Source organism: Pinus tabuliformis, chromosome 2_2 (assembly GCF_031772625.1).
Source record: "Pinus tabuliformis cultivar Carrire ecotype Pingquan chromosome 2_2, CPIR1, whole genome shotgun sequence".
In the NCBI taxonomy this organism is placed as follows: Eukaryota; Viridiplantae; Streptophyta; class Pinopsida; order Pinales; family Pinaceae; genus Pinus; species Pinus tabuliformis.
The window spans coordinates 559,993-584,136 of record NC_142300.1 but is presented as its reverse complement, the minus strand read 5'-3'; the positions used below and the strand labels follow the sequence as shown (position 1 = coordinate 584,136).

Here is a 24,144-nt window from a genome sequence, read left to right as displayed (position 1 = left end):
TAAATTTATACAATAACAAAGGTTGTTTTTAATAAGCACAACAAGCAAACAGTCCAAAAAACCTCCTATCAGCTAAATAGCTAACAATCTGAAACCAAAATGTTCCATACAGCTACATCATTAAAAAAGAAATAGCCAAGATGTAAATGGCATCTGTCAGGGCATAAATAGAAAGACCAACTGGCCTTCACAAACAAAACACAGTGACATGATGCAGCCGGGATCATGCAGCACCCACTGCTGGGTTGTCTGTCTTTTGGGAGCAGACCTCATCCATCCACACGTAGCTCTCAATTGGTATTAATCGGTATCCATACATCATTACTCTGCTCAGGTTTGGGATCCATCATATTAATAACTATGAGCTTGAACAAATAAAAAAGCTACCGCAAAGGAAAAATGCAGGTACAGAGTAATGCTAGAAGCAAAATCATATCTTTCATATTTGTTAACCTCATAAATTTGTGCCCTCGACTTGAAACCAATTTCTTCATTGCACTTATAGCCCTCAATTGGCATTAAAGGGAACCCATCCATCATTCCCCTGCTCAGGTTCTAGATCCATTGTATTAATCACTATGAGCTTGAAAAAAATAGAAGTTACTGCAAGGGAAAAATGCAGATATGAAGTAATGCTAGAAGCAAAATTGTATCTTTCATATTTGTTATCCTCATAAATTTGTACCCTCCACCTGAAAGCAAATTCTGCATTTCACTTACATGCCAGGATCAAATCCAATTAGACAACTTTCTAGAAATAATGTCAAAAGTCGAGACAAGATGAAGGGGGCAAAGTTTCTTGTTGTCAATGCAGAAAGACTTGATTTCTCAACCATTGGGAAGCAGGTTTGCAACAAATTTTGCATGTACTCTCACCATATTTGGGAGGTTGTACTAGCTATGGTGCGTGTTGCAACAAGATCTCACACTTCTAGGGATAAAGTTCTAAAGCTTAAGTGCAAGACCCTAGGTAATTATGAGGGGGCCATTGTCCCCTCACCAACCCTATTCTCACTTCTGGTGAGCTGTCCTCTAGCTCGAAGGGGGCTCTCCATACGGTAGGTTTGCTAGGGTTTAGGGCTTGAAGGTAATTTCCGAATTTGACCTCAAAGGGTCCAGTGGCTGATTGGAGGCATAGGTCAACTAAGATAAGCTCACCAAAGTCCCCATACAGAATCAAGAAATTAAGAACCCCAGCAAAACAGTTTAAACTTTAAAGCATTTTTAAAAGGAAAAAAGTGGAGGATAAAATATCAGTGCATTAGCTTGCCAATAAATTTTTGGGGCATATGGAGTTATAGGATCAACACACTTGCAGAGAAATTGGTTTGGATTCAGGTTCAAAGACTACGGGAAACCCACTTGTTTCTCTTAGAAGTTTGACCTAGGCGTCATACAATCTTCAAGGACAAATAAGGGAGGGAGCTTCACTTAGGTCACCTCAAAGAACTTGTTGAAAATCTTGTCCAAGGAAGATAATGAGATAAAAATAATAGCAATTACTATGGTGAGTACTTAATAACCATTATCCATCAACTTAAAGAGGATAAAGAAAGATAGCTTACTCAATTTAGCATGCATCCATCAAAGTTCACCAATAATCATCCATGAAAGAGAACTATCCACATCAACAAAGTCTCTACAAGAGGTCGCTCAACTCATCCATCCATAGGCAATTTATAAGAAGATGAAAATTGCAGATATTTCAGACTTGCTAAGGGATTTATCCCTCAATCCAATCATGAGAAAATGAGAGGAAGTGCCTCTCTATTCACAGGGAGAAAGGCTCAACATCCTGTTACAATAAAATAATTTTTCCCATAGTGAAATCCCCTAATCTAACCTAAGAAGACGTTAAAAGCATGCTTCACCAATTAAATGATTTTAAAGTACTAAATAGGGACTTTTCAAGCCACATGTACAATAATCTAAGGGACAGGAGCACTCAATGTTGAGGCACATCATTAAAAATGTCTTTTGCTTGCAGCATCCAGCCTCCAAAGGCCCTTCAATGCTGAATTCCACAAGTGAGGCAAACAAACCACAAATCCTCTCTCAAATGTGAACATGGGCTTTCAAATTGGGCATTGATGTCATCAAATAGTGGACAAGTCCTTAAAATAATCGTTGATGCACAAAACCACTTTTATCCTCACGAAGTGTAGAAGCAAAACCATTAAGTCTCCTACCAATTAGGTGTTGGGTCGGGCCTCAAATCACACTAGCACTTGAATAAAATATAGGTCAGCTCAATCAGTATTCTAGCCACTTATTTATTAGTTGTAGTTCATCTTAACTTCCCTTCCGGGCCAGCTTTGACCTATCTCATTTTGATAAACCACACTTTATCTATCTATCTATCTGTCTATCTATAATATATATAACAACTTCAAGACAAAGAAGACAAACCACAAATCCCCTCTCAAATGTGAACATGGGCTTTCAAAATGGGCATTGATGTCATCAAATAGTGGACAAATCCTTAAAATAATCGCTGATGCGCAAAACCACTTTTATCCTCACGAAGTGTAGAAGCAAAACCATTAAGTCTCCTTCCAATTAGGTGTTGGGTCGGACCTCAAAACACACTAGCACTTGAATAAAATATAGGTCAGCTCAATCAGTATTCTAGCTACTTATTTATTAATTGTAGGTCATCTTAACTTCACTTCCAGGCCAGCTCTGACCTATCTCATTTTGATAAACCACACTTTATCTATCTATCTATCTGTCTATCTATAATATATATAACAACTTCAAGACAAAGAGGACAGACCCAAACACCTTCCAAATTATACTTTTGTATCCCAAAAGAACTTGGATGCAAAACCATGAAAAACCATGTTTCCATCTATAGGTGATATAGTATTTTGGACACATCACTGGTCAGCCTATGAAAACTCCTATAGGATTTTGGACCTATGCAGAAACAGTGGTGAAGAATGCAATCCACCACCCGTATAATGTTTTCTATTTGGCAACTTTTACCATCGCCTCTGTAGTGCAAGAACAGTCACAATGCATGAAGTAAATCATTCACATGTGAAACCTCAACAATTTTGCCTTAGACAGGATGGTGGGTAACAGTGTGCATACAATTTAAATGACTCAGTCCCTGTGATCCAGGTATGCTCCAAACCACCCACTCCAAAAGAAGTTGCACAGTAAAAAAACCCACCAATTCATCACTGTCTGCCTCAAGAGAAAGTAGGCTCTACCTATATGGGCATCAGCTCACCATACATGTTGGTGGAAGGAAAATGAAAGGTTGAGCGACCAATTATACATTTGGATTTCATTTCCTTCTATATACCATTCCTGCATTTAACTCCTTACTAGTGGCATTGGCATCCAGTCACATGACTTGGGCCTTCAAAACATAGCACACCAGATAAACAACAACATTAGCCTCATTAGTATTCTGCAGGAGAAGCAAGAGACAAGCATGGTGCACAGAAAACATGCAAATTTGTCCCAAGGGTCCATTTGCCACAAAGTAAATCTATTGATCCCAAAGTTCTTGTTATCTGAAAGAATATATGTATCGACTATCTTGATAATTTATCAAAAAAGAATTTTAAGCACATAAGACCTGAAACTGTTATCTGGTCATGAGTTTGAGATGCCTCATGTATTTCCATCCAAAATCTTACAATTTCTTTTCCTAACAATTTACTATAACAAAGCACATCAAGTCATGGCCAAAAGGATTGGATGCACAGGCAAAGCTTGGTGGATTTTACTGCTGGTTCCATGGATTTTCAATACTAATTCAGCTACCATGCACTACCCTGGTCAAGGTGATGTTCCAGGGTGTAGCTATATATAATAATAATACCGTTGACCACATCATTAGCTGAACAAACCCCATCATGGTTCTGGTCCATGTTGTCACAAGTGTGTATGTATCCAACTAGATTTATCTTAAGACCATCACTCAAGAGAGATTGAACAAGGAAATTGTGTGATTAAGTATAAGGTGATCTATTTAAGCCTGCCTGACGCTTCAGAGATAGAGATGTAACGCAAAACACCAAAGACATGGGTTACAACACTTAATAATAACAGACTGCATAACACTTAATAATAATAGACTGCATAACGGATGATTAAAGAGATGAAATCGGTGATCAAAAATCTGACATCTGCAACATCAGGGGTCACATGGCTATAAGCTGGGATGTTTTGCGATCTACATATTGACCTCTGAGATTTATTAAGATTTTCCATCTACCAAAACACATCTTCCAACACTTCTGATCATGTATTATAGGGGAACTTCTGCATGCCTAGACACTTGGGCCTGTACAGAATCACCTGCCCGAGCTACAAACAGTAACAGAGACCAAATCTAATTGCACAAAAAAATCAAAAATAAAAATTCTGAAGCATCAAGGCTGCAAAAAGATGAAGATGAGTAAGCCCTAGCCCAGAGGTTAAGTACAACTTGGGCTGTGGAATGAAGGAAAGTGATCAGTTTCTAATTATTATGCCATCCTATTGCCAGAAACTGACAGATCTGCATTTCCAAACATGGGCTTTGGATGAATTGAGAGAAAAGGAAAAAAGGTGTAATCCGAGCTCTACCATCATAGCCTCCACAGTTAGTAACCACAAAGCCAAACAAAGCGCAGGATGTCACAAGGGATCACAGAAGCAAAAAAAAATGTATCAGCGTCAAGCAAGACCAAGTTCAAACGAAGTCACATGGTTCGGGTTCGGGTTCAGCAACTATTAAGTTCGATTCGGGTTTGAATTTTCTGATAAGGTTCAGATTGGGTTTGGCTTTAGGTTTGTCTATATACATTTCAGAATAATATATATATCGAAAAGCATAGAATTCATGACTGCAGAAGTAAGTAGGATATGTTTCCTTGAATCATTACCTTCCAATTTTTTGCAATCAATTGGTCTACGAGAAGGGCATAAACTTGAAAATTGGGCAATGAGAAATCGAAGGGGAAGCTTGACCCAGGGTTGCGGGGGAGCAGCTCCCCCCTGCCCCCTCAAACCCGCTCCCAGAGCGTGCTCCCCTTGGGAGCGACCCCGGGAGCGCACTCCCAAAATCGCTCCTGCGGGGAGTGAATTTCGGGAGCGGCCCCGGGAGCGAAATTTCGGGAGCGGCCCCGGGAGCGAAATTTTCGCTCCCTAGCCTTTTTTGCAAAAAAAATTGACAAAAACATTCCAAATGCATTTTTTTCAAAGAAACAATCATTTTTGAGTGTGGCAGCCTAATGATCAAGCCTATGGACCTAGTATTGCTATCTGATTCATGGTAATGTTAAATTCTTAAGAAAGAAAATGAAGATTAAGGAGAATGTCAGATTAAGGAGAAACAATAATTTTTCAGTGGGGCACCCTAATGATCAAGCCTATGGCCCTAGTATTGATATCCAATTCAAGTTAATGTTAAATTCTTAAAGTAAAAGGATGAAAATGAAGATTAAGGAGATTATCTTCACTTTCATCCTTTTACTTAAATTTTTAACATTACCATGAAATGACTCAAGATGTTTGCGAGTGGTTCTGACCTCATTGGATTTCATATGGAGAAAGTAGAATTTTAGATCTCATTCAAAATCCAACAGACTTATCAATTTTTCAGGATTTCAGGATTGGGGGGATTGCAATGTTTCCATTGGATTTTGTCATGTATTAAGGTATGGAACTCGTATTTAATCAAGAACACCAATCCCTCTATGTACCTTGATGTTAGTGACATTGGTTGTCGAACTCCTATATCATGACCCTACTAAAAATGCACCCATCACTCAAACAAAATCTTGACTTGCATGCTATGTTTTTTCTATCTTATGTTAATGCTTAGAGGGTGATATTAATGACAAAGATCCATATACAGATCCAAAGGTAATGACAAAAGATACCTCTGGATATTAATGCTTAGAGGATGATATTAATGACAATGATCCTGCTTTTCCAACAAGACTCAAAAATTAGACATTTCTCATGGCGGCAAGAGGCCCAAGCATTTAGCAATAGATAATAGATTTACTTGTCTTTTCTAGTTTCTAGTAGTTTTTATAATTGTTGACTCTTTCATATTTATTATGATAATTTTTGTAAACGACATATGACAATTTAAGTTTGAAGTTGGAAATTATAACTCATATGGAAATTTTCGCTCCCTAGCCTTTTTTGCAAATTTTTTTTACAAAAACATTCCAACTGCAATTTTTTTTCAAAGAAACAATCATTTTTGAGTGGGGCAGCCTAATGATCAAGCCTATGGCCCTAGTATTGCTATCTAATTCATGGTAATGTTAAATTCTTAAGGATGAAAATGAAGAATAAGGGGAATGTCGTATTAAGGAGAAACAATAATTTTTGAGTGGGGCAGCCTAATGATCAAGCCTATGGCCCTAGTATTGGCATTCGATTCAAGTTAATGTTAAATACCTAAAGTAAAAGGATGAAAATGAATATTAAGGAGATTATCTTCATTTTCATCCTTTACTTAAATTTTTAACATTATCATGAAATGACTTGGGATGTTTGCGAGTGGTTCCGACCTTATTGGATTTCATATGGAGAAAGTAGAATTTTAGATCTCATTCAAAATCCAGCGAACTTATCAATTTTTCAGGATTTCAAGATTGGGGGGATTGCAATGTTCCCATTGGATTTTGTCATGTATTAAGGTATGGAACTCGTATTTAATCAAGAACACCAATCCCTCTATGTACCTTGATGTTAGTGACATTGGTTGTCGAACTCCTCTATCATGACCCTACTAAAAATGTACCCATCACTCAAACAAAATCTTGACATACATGCTATGTTTTTCCCATCTTATGTTAATGCTTAGAGGGTGATATTAATGACAAAGATCCATATTCATATCCAAAGGTAATGACAAAAGATACCTCTGGATATTAATGCTTAGAGGATGATATTAATGACAATGATCCTGATTTTCCAACAAGACTCAAAAATTAGACATTTCTCCTGGCGGCAAGAGGCCCAAGCATTTAGCAATAGATAATAGGTTTACTTGTCTTTTCTAGTTTCTAGTAGTTTTTATAATTGTTGACTCTTTCATATTTATTATGATAATTTTTGCAAACAATATATGACAATTTAAGTTTGAAGTTGGAAATTATAACTCATTGGTAATGAATTATGAATATGATGCTTCGTGAAAGTTGAAAGTTGTTTCATTTCACTTCATTTCATGTTAGAGTTTTATATAATTTTGGTGATCAATGATGATAAATGTTATGCATTGAATTTTGAAAGCTCGAAACTTTAAGATTGATGAAAGATGAGAGTCGATATGTTGTATGTTACTAACTTGTGGACGTGGTTGATGAAGATTATAACTTATAAATGATTGATGTCATATGGTTCAATCTATGTTTTTATTCTTTTTATATCTAATTCACCTTTCTACAAGCTTTTGTTGACAGATATGCATCAAAATATATAAAAATATATATTATCTAAAAATTCGCTCCCAATTCACTCCCAAACTGGGAGCTATTGAAAATTTCACTCCCTGCTCCCACTCCCCGCTTTCGCTCCCACTCCCAAGTAACCTTGGCTTGACCACAAGGATAGAACTGGTTTTCTTCGCAAACCTAGATGACGTTGATTTATTTTTTATCTACTAATAGCTGAGAGAGGAGACCAAAGCTTGCAAAGTTGCAGCCCACAACAGAGCACAATTAGATAGATGATGCGTATGTGCAAATATTATTGTTAAATTGTGGAGGAGAGAAAATAATGTGATACAACGCCCAAGCTTTTATGACTCAACACACCAAGGCCATGAAAAACATTAAGCATTGCACCGAGACAATTAGCCAAACTCGTTGAAGAACGCACATAAAGTTTAACAATGAAACTGGAAAATAATATGTACTTGATGACACACTTAGTGAATGTGCATTCGAGTGCATTTTCTCGGAATTATAGGAAACTTAAGAAGCGCCCACCCATAGCATAAGGATGCATTTCTTTCAATCGACCAACTCATGTACTCAAAGCAATTAATGGGACACACACAATAATAATACATGTCACTGACCATAATCATCAAACTTCACCATTAAGCACAGAGATATTACCATCTCTTCAAGACTATAAGATCACTGAGATTTAAATACTTAAACATATACAAGTATTCTCAAACATTCCTCATAGATTTATATAAGGAGTTCAACACCCCACATCCAAAGGAAATCACATTCCTTATTTAACCAATGCAAATGTAAGCTCAAGTAAATACTTATCTTATGTGGCAAAACAAACTGGCAACTGAGAGTGGGACATCAACTCCCCACCCAACCATAGACAAGTTGCAGCGAGTTCTTTCTTAAAGCTGTCATCCCCGACCCAGATTTTAGAGCTTGAGGACGAGTGCTTTTAGAGAAATAACCAATAGTATCAGCTGAAACAATGTGACCCAAGTCTACACCACCTTCACTGAAGATAGTCACGCCGAAGATAGGGAACATCTTCATTTACATGCAGTAGGCATCAGCACAGGAAACAACCAGTGATATCAGCTGAAACAAGGTGTCTCAAGGCTACACCACCTTTACCCACCATCTATTCAAGTAATTTAGAATACATCCAACATCAGTACAGGGATTCTAACACAAGTGTTAAAACTCACTTTCAAGAGAAGAAATTTCACATTAATATGGGAAGATTCATTGACTAGATAAACTACCATGAGAGTACAAGTATCACCCTTTCCAAGCACTTCCTCAGTGAGTCAAGCACCAATTCTTCAGCCCCAAGGCAACATCTGGTGTTTCATCAGCCCTCACAAATACCTGGGTGTCTCTGCCTCCTGGCTACTAGCTTCATCAATCCACAAGCTTCCCGCTGGTTTCCTCAACCTTAGGCAAGTCACTACCCTGTGATATTCACCCAACAAACCCTCTTGGGTTACTCGGCTAGCTATCAACAGGGTGTTCTCATTTAAATAATATTTTCACAACCAATCTTCTCAATCTCATGATGCTTTGTTTCTTATTGTTCAGCTCCACTTGAGTGAACGAATCCTCTATGTTTTTCACGGAACTCCCCTGACCTTCACTTCTCATCGTTGTTCTAACTAACTAAAGATATTTTCTCCTCGTTTCAACAAACAAAATTGTCTCTTCCGTTTGTGGTCTACACAGACCCCCTTTCTTGGACAGCACAGCCCATCCTCCAATTTAATTTTTGTCCTTTTCTTTGCTTGTAGTTTTTTCCCAACAGAAACATGGACACATCCTTGTTTTCAAATGAATTAATAACACAGTCAGCTTCATTAAACACAGCAATCAATTTCCCTGACTAACATTTAAAATGACCAATTTTAGCAAGCAATCTCCTTCCCCAAGCTCTGAGATTTGTGTCCCTTTCTCTCAGCCAGGTAATTGTGGACAAATAATTACAAGGAATGCTTACAATGTTTACAAGAGGTAATTTGCAAAATGGGTATGTCATAGACCCCACCCCCTTAGAGGAACACCGTCCTCGGTGTTTTATATCTGAAAACATTTACAACAGTGCCTTAACCCAGCACAAAAAACAGTGAGACTTATATATACAACTCTATAAAATCATATATATATATTTGCTTAACTAGCAAAAAAATTGCATGTCACCCGCATTTGAATTTTGATTAGCCATCTCCCATGTAGCTTCCTCGGGCCCAAAGTGCCTCCATTGCACCTTGACTTGCTCGATAACTCAATCTTGGAGTGTAATTTGCCTCCGATCTAGGATGCACAGAGGTTTTGGATGGAACTCTCCTTCTAGTTCCACCTATAGCACCAACCAATCAATCACATGATTAGCATCCTATATATACTTTTTAAGCAAAGAAACATGAAAAACATCATGAACATTTACAGTAGGAAATAAGGCCAATCTATCTGCCACTGGCCCCATTCTCTAAATTCTAAAATGGACCACAAAACTGTGGTGCCAACTTGGCACAAGACCCCATTTTCAAGGAACTCCTCTTGAGTTTAACTCGTAGGTAGACATGCTCTCCCACTCTGAATTCTTTATAAACTCTATGCTGATTTGAATAGCTTTTTTGTCTGCCTTGAGCCACTTTTAAATTCTTTCTGATGGTTACCATTTCTTGTTCCATCTCTTTTAACATGTCAGGTCCAACATGAACCCTGTTCACTAGATCACTCCAGCTAATAGGAGTATTACATTTTCTCCCATAGAGAGCCTCAAACGGACTCATCTTCAATGATTCCTAGTACCCATTATTGTAGGCAAACTCCACTAGTGGAAGGTATTCTTCCCACTTCCTTGGTTAGTGCATTACATACATTCTCAACATATCTTCAAGGATTCTATTTGTCCTCTTTGTTTTCCCATCAGTCTATGGATGATATGTTGTGCTAAAGGCCAAATCTATCCCTATACCAACAAACAATTCTTTACAAAATTTAGAAGTGAATTTTTCATCTCTATCCGAGATAATTCTCTTGGGTACTCCATGCAATCTTACCACCTCCTTCATGAAAACTTTGGCCATGTCACTAGCCGTATAAGTTGATTTAACAGCTACAAAGTGAGCAACCTTGCTCAACTTGTCCACCACAACTAATGATGGCATCATGTCTGCTTGGTTGTTTGTGGCAATCTTGCGATAAAATCCATTGAGAATACTTCCCACTTCTATTCCGGATTCTGGAATAGGGATAGGTTGTAATAAACTAGCTGGGTGCTTCCAATCAGCCTATACTTGTTGGCACTCAACACATTTTGAAATGAAATCAACCACCTCCTTTTTCAAATTGGGCCAATAATAAAAATTCTTAATGGTTGTTAATGTCTTTTGGTAGCCTGGGTGGCCTGAATATGGCTTTGCATGAAATTCTTTCAATATGAGCCTTTTCAAGCCATTTTCATTTGGCACATAAATTATGTTCTTAAATTTGATCAATCCATCCTTTGTGAGATGAAATCTTTTGTCTTTCTCACCTTCAGGCTCTTGCTAAACTTTTCCTTTAACTGTTGGTACTTTTCATCTTGTTGTCCAGCACTTTTAATTATTTCCCCGAGATCAATTCCGTAGGAACTAATGGTTGTTATATGAACCAATTGAACTCGTTTGTTGAGCACATTAGCAACTCGGTTCTCCTTCCCTTTGATGTATTTGATTTCGAAATCAAACTCATTGATTAAGGCTAACCATCGAGCCTACCTGGCATTCAATTTTGGTTGGTCAAACAAGTATTTCAGACCTTCCTGGTCTGAAATTAATACAAATATTCTTCCCAGGAGATAATGTCTTTTTTTAAGGCACGATAATGTCTCAAGCTTCAAATCATAAGTCACATATTTTTGTTCATGCTAATTTAATTTATGGGATTCACAGCAAACAACCTACCCTTCTTGCATGAGAACACCGCCCAGCCCTTCTTTACACACATCTGTGCACACCACGAATTCTTTTTCTAGATCAAAAATTCGAAGAACTAATGCCTGGGTGACTAAATACTTCAACCGCTCAAAGCTAGCAGTGCACTCAGTTGTCCAGAGAAATTTCTTTCCCTTTCTCTGCAATGTTGTGATTGGGTGACCAATCTTGGAGAAATTTCTAATAAATCTCCTATAGTAACCTACCAGACCCATGAATGATCTAACCTTAGTTACATTCTTTGGTGTTGGCCATTCCATAATGGCTTTAATCTTTTCTAGATCAACAACTACTCCCTCCTTTGAGACAATGTGTCCCAAATAATGGATTTGTGACTGGAAGAACTCACATTTGTTGATCTTTGCATATAGCTTATGCTCTCTCAGCAATTGTAACACCACAACTAAGTGCTTCTCGTGCTCCTCCTTAGTCTTTGAGTATAACAATATATCGTTAATAAATAATACAATAAACTTATCTAAGTAAGGACGCAATACATTGTACATCATGCACATGAAGGTAGCAGGTGCATTAGTCAATCCAAATGGCACTACCACAAACTTTTAATGGCCATAACTCATCCCGAATGTTGTCTTAGGGATGACTTCATCCCTGATATACACATGGTGATAACCATACCTCAAACCGATTTTTGAGAACACTATTGCTCCTTGCAATTGATCGAATCCGTCATCAATTCGCAGTAATGCGTATCTGTTCTTTATGGTAGCTTTATTCAACTGCCTGTAATCTATACAAAGTCTAAGTGTTCCATCTTTATTTTTCACAAATAAGACTGATGCACCCCATGGTAACAGACTTGGCCTGATGTATCCCGTGTCCAACATTTCCTTTAGTTGTAGCTTCAGTTCCAAGAGTCCTGGGGTACTCATTTGATACAAACTTTGGATGTTGGTGCAGTTCCTTGCAACAATTCTATGGAGAAGTCAATGGTTCTTAACTCGAGTGGTTGAGATGGTGGTTTGCCATTCCAACCACCCAAGTTCAAGTCTCCAGTGACACCCATGGCCCATCATAGTAAGGTTGGAAGGATAAACGCCCTGTTGGAGTCTAGGATCTTGGCTCTAATTTCTAGTGGTGTCTAAACGTCTTAGTCCTAGTCTGAACTATGAGTTTCCAATATATGTGCCTTGCGAATTGTAGCATATAAAGAGAGGTTGCTAGTTCCCCATCAATTTTTTGTTAAAAAAAATCTATGGAGAAATCCACTTCCCTGTGTGGAGGTAATCCAAGGATCTCTTCTGGAAATACATCAGCATACAATTTTAGAATTGGGTGTTCTAGCCAGTTACTGCTACTATCATTCTCAGAATTGTTGGTTGTTTGCGCAACAAATATTTTCATCCTTTTTGGAAACTACGTTTGGTTTGGATCATTGTGATTTTCCTTACTGATATGGATTTCATTTTTGCTTGCAACACCCTTTGTTTTCCATTCTCATCAATGCACTTAGTCGTCTTTTCATAACAACCCACTTTAGTGCGATGTAGGGATTGCCAGTCCATCGCCAATAATGCATCGTATGCACCCAACGGCAACAAGTTAAAATCAGTTGTTGTAGCCACATCCTTCAGCATAAAAGGAAGTGGCTAGCTAAACTAGCCACGACTCCTGGTGTTCTTCTTTGCTCAAATTGCATTTTTCCACTGTCATTGGACTGATATAACTATAATTTGAACCAAGGTCAATTAAAATCAAAATGCTTTCATCCCAGGGCATACCTTCCATTTCGATAATCGTTGCCTATTGGTCCGCTTGGCAATTATCCACGCCTACATAAATTCTTGGCACGTTCTGGCTCACATCCCTAACTATTTTTGCACCTTGGGGGTTCTACAATGTCAGGCCACCATTTTTGTGTTGTGGACAACCTTTCCTCAGGTGCCTCTCCCCACATGTCCAACATTTATAGGGTCCTCCCCCATGGCCTTTGGCCTCTTCTCCCGTAGTCTGGGTAAGTCAACCTTCTTTGTTGGCAGTGTTGAAGCTCTGTTGATTTTCTCGATTGTGAGGGACCGAGCTTCAATTTCCATATTGCCTCTTCATGAGTTTGTGACTCATCAAACTCAATTTGATCGTTAAACACCTGTGGCAGCCCACTGATATACCTCCAATATTTTTCCTTTTCATCCTTGATATAGGGAACGTATCTCAGCAGCTCCAAAATTTCAGTGGTATATTCTTCATCTGACATTTACCCCATCTTGAGTTCATAGAACTCCTTAGATTTGTTTTCAAAATACCTTTCAGATAAATACTTACCTCTGAAATAATTCTCAAACTCCTTCCAAGATAGCTCCTCCTCCTTTATGTTCTTCACATTCTTTAAATCTTCCCACCAAATATCGGCCTTGCCTTTCAAACTGAAGGTAGCCACCTTTGCCTTCATGTTCTCAGAGTAGTTGTGGACTCTGAAGAACTTCTTCATCCCAAGCAACCATGCCTCAGTGTCTTCTGCTCTCTTTACCTCACCATCAAATGTAGGAGGTTTGCCCTTCTTGAATTCTTCTAGTACATATTCATTTTCCCTTCTTTTGCCATGATAATGATGATGATAATATATTTTGTGAGTATCAACGCATCACTGCTCATGGGGGTTGATTCTCTCTAGAGTACCTCCCTTTACTGTGTCTTCACTTGATAGTTTGTGCCTTTTCCTCGATCTACTTCCACTTGCTCCATTACTTCTTTCCTCTTGCTTTCTTTGTTTTGATGAGCTTTGCCTGATCTTGTGGCTAGCTCCCAACTCATGTTGCCTTTGCCTCTGCAAATATGAGAGACTGCAGTATAATTGTGTTCACTTCTGCCTACCCTACTTGTGCTTTGACCAACCTTTCTTGTGCCCTAACAAGCATCTCATTGTCAGCTTTGCAAATCCTTATCTCAGCCCTTAAACTTCTCAAGGTTTCCCTTAAGTCAAGAGAGTTTACTTCTCCTCTCTTCTCAACTGATTCTTCCTTGGGTCCATATTGAAACTTGTCAGTGCCATAGTTTTAAAAACCAGAACTAGTGACCGGACCTGTCCACCTATCAAATCGGGTTTCAAACCGGTCTTTTAAAAAAATACATGAAATACCTGGTTTTTAATGAAAAAAAACTATTTTTAAGATTTTACACCAAGAGAGATAAAATATACAATTTTTGCTCAGCTATATACCAGGTAAAGGTGAATATATCAAATTGGCACTAAGTGCAATACATATCAACAACATAATACATAATCAATGATGCTCTAAATGGCCTCTAGAGTCCAAAAACAATGTTATAAGTTATGGGGTCACTGGCCTACTACAAGTCTACATATCAATGATCAGCATCATCACTCCTCGTCATGATCAAACTCATCACCACTACTAGACAAGTAATCATCAACATGAGCTACATAAATAATCTCGTTGAGTGTTTGAAGACTCCTAAAACTCCTCTGCAACCTTAGCAGTAGTGGTAGTAGTAGCAACAAGAATAGACGTCAAAACTACAAATCACTAATCAATGTGATCTCTCATGAAATTCATCATTGATTCAGCGCTACGAAAAATGGGATCATTAGCAAGAGATGTTTGATACATAAACATCATCTTGCTCAAATTCTTCAGACTTGGATTGCTCAACCTTATGGTATGATAGAAATTGAAGTTTAACATACCTAACTAGTGATTTTGGTTTGAGTGAAGGGTTCATCGCCTCAACCTTATAATGTGGTAGAAAAAGCTTTGCATCCCTAACCAATTATTTTCCTTTGAGTGAAGGGTACATTATTGTTAAGGCCATGGTAGAGGAGTTTAACAATCACTACCACCAACATCAACAAAGTTTAAAAATCAATGCCACCAACATCAAGATCCTTAAAGGGCTTCATGCTCTTGATCAAATGCCAATCTCATACCCTCATGCATGATAGAATCAAATGGAAACATTGCAAACCCCCGAACCATGAAATCCTGAAAACCATTAAGTCGTTGAATTTTGAGCATAGTTTTAAAACTCCGACTCCGACTCCGACTCCAACTCCAACTCGGTATCAACTCGGCCGGCTCGATTTCAATGACTCGGTCGTCGTAAAAAATACATTAAATATTTATTTTTTATAAAAACACATAATTTTAAAGATTTTCATTCATGTTTCCAAACACACAGCGTTAGAATATAGATAGAACACAACATATGATCAAAGTAGGCTCATGAATATATCCATTATATCAAAATGGCACCCAGTGCATTGTCCAATACATAACGATGATGATATAGAGATCAAAACAAAAACACATAACCAAGGAGGCTATAAATGGCCTCTACAACAAAAGTCTGTGACCAATACTACTGGCTACTGCTAGAGTTGCCAACATCATCTAGCTCAGTGTTACTTGGTAGCAGGAGCGAAGGTGGGGAGCGAGAGCGAAAACGAGAGCGGGAGCGACATTTTCAGAAGCTCCTGGTTTGGGAGCAAATCCCAGAGGAGTTCGACAACCAATGTCACTAACATCAAGGTACATAGAGGGATTGGTGCTCTTGATTAAATACGAGTTCCATACCCTAATACATGACAACATTCAATGGAAACATTGCAATCCTCCAATCCTGAAATCCTGAAAAACTGATAAGTCTGCTGGATTTTGAATGAAATCTAAAATTCTACTTTCTCCATATGAAATCCAATGAGGCCGAAACCACTCTCAAACATCCTGAGTCATTTCATGGTAATGTTAAAAATTTAAGTAAAAGGACGAAAATGAAGATTAAGGAGAATGTCACTTTTACTTTAAGAATTTAACATTACCATGAAATTTGAATAGCATATCAATAGTAGAGAGCATTTGAGTGTGTTAAATAGGGTTTGGGAGGGGGAACTGGACCCCAAATAACATTTAACTAATTCATAAAACACATTGGAGTCCAAACCAATCAGCAAACACCTTAAAAAATCATTAAAAAATTGTTAAATCGTTGTTTTACTAGGGTTACAGGTCGTTGTTTGTGACTCAGCTGAGTCAGTATGGAAACGGTCGAGTTGGCCGAGTCAGCCATGACTCGGCCGAGTCATTCAATGACTCGGTCGAGTCATGGCTGACTCGACCAAGCGAGCCGTTTCTTCTACCGAGTCACTCCTGAGGGCAACGAAACGGATCAACTCGGTCGTTTCGGTTTCGAAACCGCCGAATTTTAAAACTGTGATTTTGAGTGAACTCTAAAATTCTAGTTTCTCCATATGAAATCCAATGAGGTCAAAACCACTCTCAAACATCCTGAGTCATTTCATGGTAATGTTAAAAATTTAAGTAAAAGGATGAAAAAAATTTCATCCTTTTACTTTAAGAATTTAACATTACCATTTGGCACTGATTGCTAGTGTTGCTAGGGTTGATATGGGTGAGGCAAATGAGAGGGGAGGCATGCTTTTCTTAGACAGGTTGTTTTTGGAGGATAACAACTCCAAATTTCCCTCAAAACAACATCAAAACTCAGAAAATTGCATTTTGTGGGGTGTGTAGCTGGCCTGGCAATAAATCAGCCGGTTTATGAAGGAACCAGCCAGTTTATGGGAAAATCGGTCAGTTTGGGCAGATTTTTGTGGTTTTGGCAAAATAGGCCCATAAGCTGGGTTTTTTGTCTGGCTTGACCCAGTCACCCAATGAACCAACCGGTTCGACCAGTTTTCGATTCAAGTTGGTCGGTTTGGGCCGGTTTTTGTGGTTTTTTGGCGAAATAGGCCCATAAAATGAGTTTTTTGTCCGGTTTGATCCGGTCACCCAATGAACTAGCCGGTTTGACCAATTTCGGTTCAAACCGGCCAGTTTTTAAAACACGGGTCAGTGCTATATTGCACCATCCTGCTTTTCATCCCTTTTTATTCCTTAATGTCTTCTAAGTTCTTATGTGTTGTCATACACATAGATAACTATTAGATTAAACAAAATATAGATGCACTATGTAAATCATCAAATTGGCTTGTTACTGCGAGTCTGTTGATGCAAAGCTAGCTGAAACATTACACCTCAAGTTAGCACATTCATAGTAATGAAATCATATCAAATCAGTACTAACATGTTATAAGCATACATCATAATAAATACATCAAGCAGCACAAACATCCTTCATAACAACTTGAAACCTCTTGTTCTGTCAATTATGCAGCAGAAATCCAATTATATAACCAAAGGTCTAGCATTTGAACCTTTGCTCTAATACCACCCTATAAAACACCCCTTTCATGTTGATTTGGGGTAGCATCAGATGTGCTCTAGCCACGAAATTTGGTGGCGAGGTTGGGGCATATGAGATCTCCAATACCCAGAAAGGTTTTGGGCAGATTCTAAACAGTTCAGGAGAGTTTAAAATAATTAGTATTTTTAATGGAGTCCCTAAGTCTAAACTTAGGGAAAATAAAATATTAATGTGAATTAATATGAAACTGTGTTAGAATGGTCCAAAAGACATGGATCAAGGCAGATCTAATCTTAGCCATTAATTAGGGACTTAATCTCGGCCATTGATATGTCAACAAGAAAAGTATAAGAGGAGGCTTAAAGGTCACTTGGAGAACACACCAGAGTGATCAATCATTATATTCTCTAGAGCGGGGTTTGCTAAGAGAAATAGACTTAGTGATCGAGAGTTGCAGCTGAGGGGCATTCAGTACAGAGAGACAGAGAGGCAGAGATAGTGTCGGGAGAGCCGCACAGTAGCCAGAAAGAGTGACGCGATAACCGCCAGGTCTCATGTAGGGCCACGTAGAGGCAGCCGAGCGCTACACAGAGCCTCAGAGAGGTCAGCGTTGCTGACGCAGAGGGCCAGAATGCTAATGCAGGGCCTCCTAAGGCTGACGCAGACCCATCCAGGGTGACGCAGGGCCAGCACTGAGCAAAGAGGCGCTAATGCAGTCCAGAAAGGGCAGACGTTGGGGTTTCTGGGGCAGATTGGAGCTAAGGAGCTGCTGGAAGGATTATCCGGGGTTTCAACCAGGAGATTTGTCTCAAACTAAGAGGTATTACTGCCAAGGAAATTCTCTATTGGGTAGGCCAGTTTCCACACCCAAATTGTACTATGATATTGCTTAATAAGAAAACCCTCAGATAGTTGCACCGGTTTTCCCACATTGGGTTTTTCCGGGGACATTGGTCCAAAAATAATGGTGTCATGTGGTGTGATTGTTTCTATTTCTTTCAGTTGTTGATCTATAATATGTTGAGCATGCACTAGTGTTTATTTTCAGTATTTACATTGTAAATAACTTGTTAAGTAACGGAACAAGTACGTAGGAATAAATTAGATAAAGTGCATGGAGGGTTTCTAACGTGTTAGACTTAGAAATTCCAACATGGGATCAGAGGGAGGTTGCAGATCACAGGAGGACTAAGGACATCCGTCGAGCAGAGCAATAGCAGCAGAAAACAGTTGTCCCGAGGTGACAGAAGTTGTTTCTAGCAGAGCAGCAACAAGGGAAGGGTGACACAGTGCCTGCGCCATCAAGGGTGAGCCACGAAGAGGCAGCGCAGAGGCTAAGGAAGGCAAAGGGAGCCTCACGCAAAGCCACGCAGACGCTGGGAGGGCTAACGCAGTTAGCTAAGGAGGTCAGGTCGCTGGTGTCGGGATTGCGCAGAGCCTAGGAGCTCTCACCTTCAGGTTGCTGGGGTTTAGAAGGCTGTGGGAATATTGCAGAGTGGCGCTAGTGAGGTACTATAGTCAAAACAATACCTGACAGAGCAAGGCCAAGAGGAGTTGCTACCAAGGGTTTCTAGCCGAGGAACCCGGATCAGTGGTGTGGTTGCACAAGACGATCAAAGTAGGGGGCATCTCGACAATGGTAGAAGGATCTCCAGGAGGGAAATCAGGACTTAGAGGGAGTCCAGAAGAGAACTTTCAGACGAGAAGTAGAGACTCAGAGAAGTCGAACAGAGAACTTATAGGAAGGAAGTAGAGGAGCATCATGGCACTACACGGAGTAAGAGACCACGATAGACTAGACAGAGCATCAAACTTCGCAATCTAGAAGGCCAGAATCTTATCCGTACTTCACATAAATCGTGTCAAAAACTTTACCTTGAAGGTAATAGCTATCCCAGTCGACCCCAATGATAACGACAAGTACGAGGAGGCAATAGCGAGGGCCAAGAGCATCATCCTTGACGGGGTCAAGGATCATGTAGTACCACACATCACTGAGAAGGAAACGACATTTGAGATGTGGGAGGCTCTCAAGAAATTGTACCAGCATACTTCTGTGCAGAGAAGAATGCTACTTGAGAATCAGTTGAGGTCATATCAGATGAAGAAGAGAGAACCGATTGACACCTTCCTCGGAGGACTGAATGAGATCCGAGATCAGTTGACTGCTAAAAAAGCGACACCGGATTAGGAGTTGATGGTAAGGACAGCCCTAAATGTTGTCTCAGAAGACTAGGAGATATTTTTCCAGAGTATATTGGGCAAAGGGACTCTCCCACCTTGGGACGAGATGTGGGCAGCTCTTCGCCAGGAAGAGATCAGACGGTAGTCGAAGACGGGTAGCAGCGGCAAGGGGATCAAGGTCAAGCAAGAGGATGAAGATGTTGCCCTAGCATCTGAGGGAAAGCAGGAAAAGCGGAAGAAGAAAGATCTCTCCAAGATCAAGTGCTTCCACTGTGGGGAGCTGGGTGACCCAGTGTTACACGAAGCGCCCCCCCCCCCCCCCGTTCCAAGCCCCAAAGCGCGTCCCGTACGGAAGCGCCTAGGAAGCTTGGCCGGAAGCGCGCTTCCGAAATTTTTAGACGCTTCCTGGAAATTTGGAAGCACTGGCGCTTCCGAAGCGCGCTTCGTACGGCGCTTCCCAGACGCTTCCCAGACGCTTCCCAGGTGCTTCCCAGGCGCTTCCCAGGCGCTTCCGTACGCTTCCAGAAAAGCTTCCGGAAAAGCATTTAGAAAATCGTTTTTTTTTTTCAATTTTTTTTAAAATTTTAGGTGAGTTTGCTTGTTGGGGGTGGGTCCACCTTGGGTTAGGGTGACAAATGAAAGCAAAAAAAAATATAAATATAGCAGATGCTCCCTCATGGTAATGTTAAATTCTTAAAGTAAAAGTGACATTCTCCTTTATTTTTCATTTTCATCCTTTTACTTAAATTTTTAACATTACCATGAAATGACTCAGAATGTTTGAGAGTGGTTCCAGCCTCATTGGACTTCATATGGAGAAAATAGAATTTCATATCCTATTCAAAATTCAGCAGACTTAACAGTTTTCAGGTATTCAGGATCAATGGGATTGTGGCATTTCATTAGATTATATCAAGTATGAAGGTATGCGATTAGCATTTAATCAAGAGCACCAAGCCCTATATGTACCCTGGTGTTGGTGGTGTTAATTGTTGAACTCCTTTGTCACGCGGCACGCCCTTAGCAAAAAATTACCTTTCAATCAAGTCAAAATCATCGATCAAACATGTTAAGCTTTTTCTACCATATTTTAAGTCTTGAATTAGGTAGTTTGATCAAAATTGGGCAATGTTGACTAATATCCCTAGACAATCGAGGTAGAGGCAAAGGCTAGACAAGAGGAGAAGAATCTAGATTCTAGATCATTAATGTACAATGGATGTTATATCTATCTTGATTTATGCAAAAATATGCATGTTTTCATGTCTTCTACAATTAATTTGGTATTTGGGATGTTTGTTTTGAGTATAAATGCAAAAAAATATAAAAAATATATATATATATAGCAGACGCTTCCGCGGACGCTTCGCTTCCTAGATTTTTGGAAAATGACGCTTCGGCGTCCCCGCTTCGTGCAACATTGGCTGGGTCATTATGAGACCCAGTGTCCAAGGAAGAAGAGTAAGGGAGAGTCTTCCGAGACTAAGGCAACGCTAGCACGGGCAGAGAAGGAAGTTTTGACAGATGATGACTGTGCCATGAGTGCATACGCACCCCTTGAGCGGAAGTGGGGAGACATCACGCTGTAGTCAGGCGGACTACAGGCGATGAGGGGCAAGATCCTCGAAGTACACAACCTCTTGGATTAGACCTTACTACGGGAGCCCCGAAGAGGAGTAGCAGGACTGACTAAGTCGAGTAGAGACAAATGCAGATGGGGCGGCAGAGAGAGCTACAGTGCAGGAGTCTCGAGACAGCGTGAGGCTAGCAAGCTGCAGCAGTGCGAGAGGCACAGGAGTGTTGCACCAGTGCAGGATGGCACAGAGAGGTGTGCAACGGTGCGAGATGCAGGGAGTTGTTGCAGCAGCGCAGAGGTCAAAAAGGGAGCACTTGTCAGCGACAGAGAGAGCTTCAGCATCAGTGGGTGTCTCTAGCCCAACAAGGAGGTCAGATTGGGAGATCAATTACTTACTTCTCAGTAACTGAATTGCAGTGAGTGGGCAGCACGATGCAACATGATCAGAGGAGGTGCAATGCGGATGCAGTGCTGGGAGAAAGGACCAGCAGCAGCACGGATGCAGTGCTGGGAGAAAGGACCAGCAACAGCACGGATGCAGAGGGAGCTATCATACAGATGCAGCAGTGGCAGTGACAGAACCATGGGCAGCAGTACAGGACGCAACAGTGCAAAGGATGTTGGGCAAGAAGGGCTAGAATCACCACAGGTACTGATGCCGAATGACCAAAGTAATACTCAATGGGGAGTATTGCTAGAGCACAATCGTCGCTAAGAGGGAGTGTTGATTTGGGGTAGCATCAGATGTGCTCTAGCCACGAAATTTGGTGGAGAGGTTAGGGCACGTGAGATCTCCAATACCCAGAAAGGGTTTGGGCAGATTCTAAACTGTTCAAGAGATTTTAAAATAATTAATACTTTTAATGGAGTCCCTAAGTCTAAACTTAGGGAAAATAAAATATTGACGTGAATTAATATGAAACTGTGTTAGAATGGTCCAAAAGACATGGATCAAGCCAGATCTAATCTTAGTTGTTGATTAGGGACTTAATCTCAACCATTGATATGTCAACAGGAAAAGTATAAGAGGAGGCTTGAGGGTCACTTGGAGAACACACCAAAGTGATCAGTCATTCTATTCTCTAGAGCGGGGTTTGCTAAGAGAGATAGAATTAGTGATCAGGAGTTGCAGCTGAGGGGCATTGAGTACAGAGAGACAGACAGGCAGAGATAGTCCCAGGAGAGCAGTGCAGTAGCCAGAGAGAGTGACGCAGTGGCCGCCGGGGCTCACGCAAGGCCACATAGAGGCAGCCAAGAGCTGCACAGAGCCTCAAAGAGGCCAGCGTTGTTGACGCAGGGCCTCCTAAGGCTGACGCAGGGCCAGTGCTGGGCAGAGAGGGGCTGACGCAGTCCAAAAAGGGCAGACGATGGGGTTTCTGGGGCAGATTGGAGCTAAGGAGCTGCCGGAAGGATTATCCGGGGTTTCACCCAGGAGATTTGTCTCAAACTGAGAGGAATTACTGCAAGGGAAATTCTCTGTTGGGTAGGCCAATTTCCGCACCCAGATTGTACTATGATATTGCTTAATAAGAAAACCCTCATATAGCTGCACCGGTTTTCCCACATTGGGTTTTTCCGAGGACATTGGTCCAAAAATAATGGTGTCATGTGATGTGATTGTTTCTGTTTCTTTCAATGGTTGATCTGTAATATGTTGAGCATGCACTAGTGTTTATTTTAAGTATTTACATTGTAAATAACTTGTTAAGTGACGAAACAAGTAAGTAGGAATAAATCAAATAAAGTGCATGGAGGGTTTCTAACGTGTTTGACTTAGAAATTCCAACATTTCACTACCCAGAGCCCATACTAAGGGTAGAAGGGTGCATTACTATCATAGACTTGACCTCCATAGTTCTCTTTCAAGGAAATGCAGTCATAAAATTCCTCATTTTTCAACTACCTTAAAACTAGAAACAAGCAATACCATAGCATTCATCTTGTCGAGACCTTTCCAACGATATAAATTTTGCCCCGATCCATCCTACAGATCAAAAGATATGGCCATTTAAGGTTAAGTCAATTGAACTTGCCACATCAGCAATGGCCCCTACATGTCACCCACGTGACATCTTGCATGGTACCTACATGGTTGCTCTACCAACATGGACGAATCCACGTGGAATAAGTGTGCTTGTGTACAGTCAAATGTCGGCCCATTTCGCCAAAACCACACAAGTCGTGACATTGACTGGAGCCCCGACCTTGACTTGGTCGCCTGGCTAATGGGCCTGACTAAGTTATCGCCCAACTTGCTCCCAGATCCGACCAACCCAACCACGACTAACGGATCCCACCCAACTAGTGAATAGATCTAATTTAGTTCCAATCTCAACCTGCAAGGTTTTGGAAACTAACCCGACCCCCAACTTAGCAGGTCCCACAAGCGACTATTGCCCTGCTTGCAAGGCTTTTTACTTAGAAAAAAATTCCATATTTCTTCCTAGTTTTACACAGGCTTGAATCATTCCAACTCTTCTGCTTGAGAAAACATGAACATGATTTCACAATAATTCCCAACACACTAAGGCCATGAAAGACATTAAGCATTGTGTTGCGGCAATTAGCGAAACTCGTTGAAGTACACACAAAACGTTTAATGATGAAAATTGGAAAATAATATGTACAGGAAGATACACTCAGTGAATGTGCATTCAAGTGCACCTTCTCATAATTATAGGGAACTTAAACAACTCCCACCCACAACATAAGGATGCATTTCTTTCAAACGACCAGCTCACGTACTCATAGCAATTAATGGGACACACACATAGTAATACATGTTGGTGACCATAAT

The 24,144-nt window shown here is 40.2% G+C and overlaps 1 protein-coding gene across 1 annotated transcript in view; it reads right to left on the bottom strand.

The window, feature by feature from the left end:
- Positions 1-24,144, bottom strand: part of LOC149191244 (Cleavage and polyadenylation specificity factor (CPSF) A subunit protein) — a 134,457-nt gene that overhangs the window by 88,792 nt on the left and 21,521 nt on the right. The gene's annotated exons all lie outside the window — the stretch shown is intronic.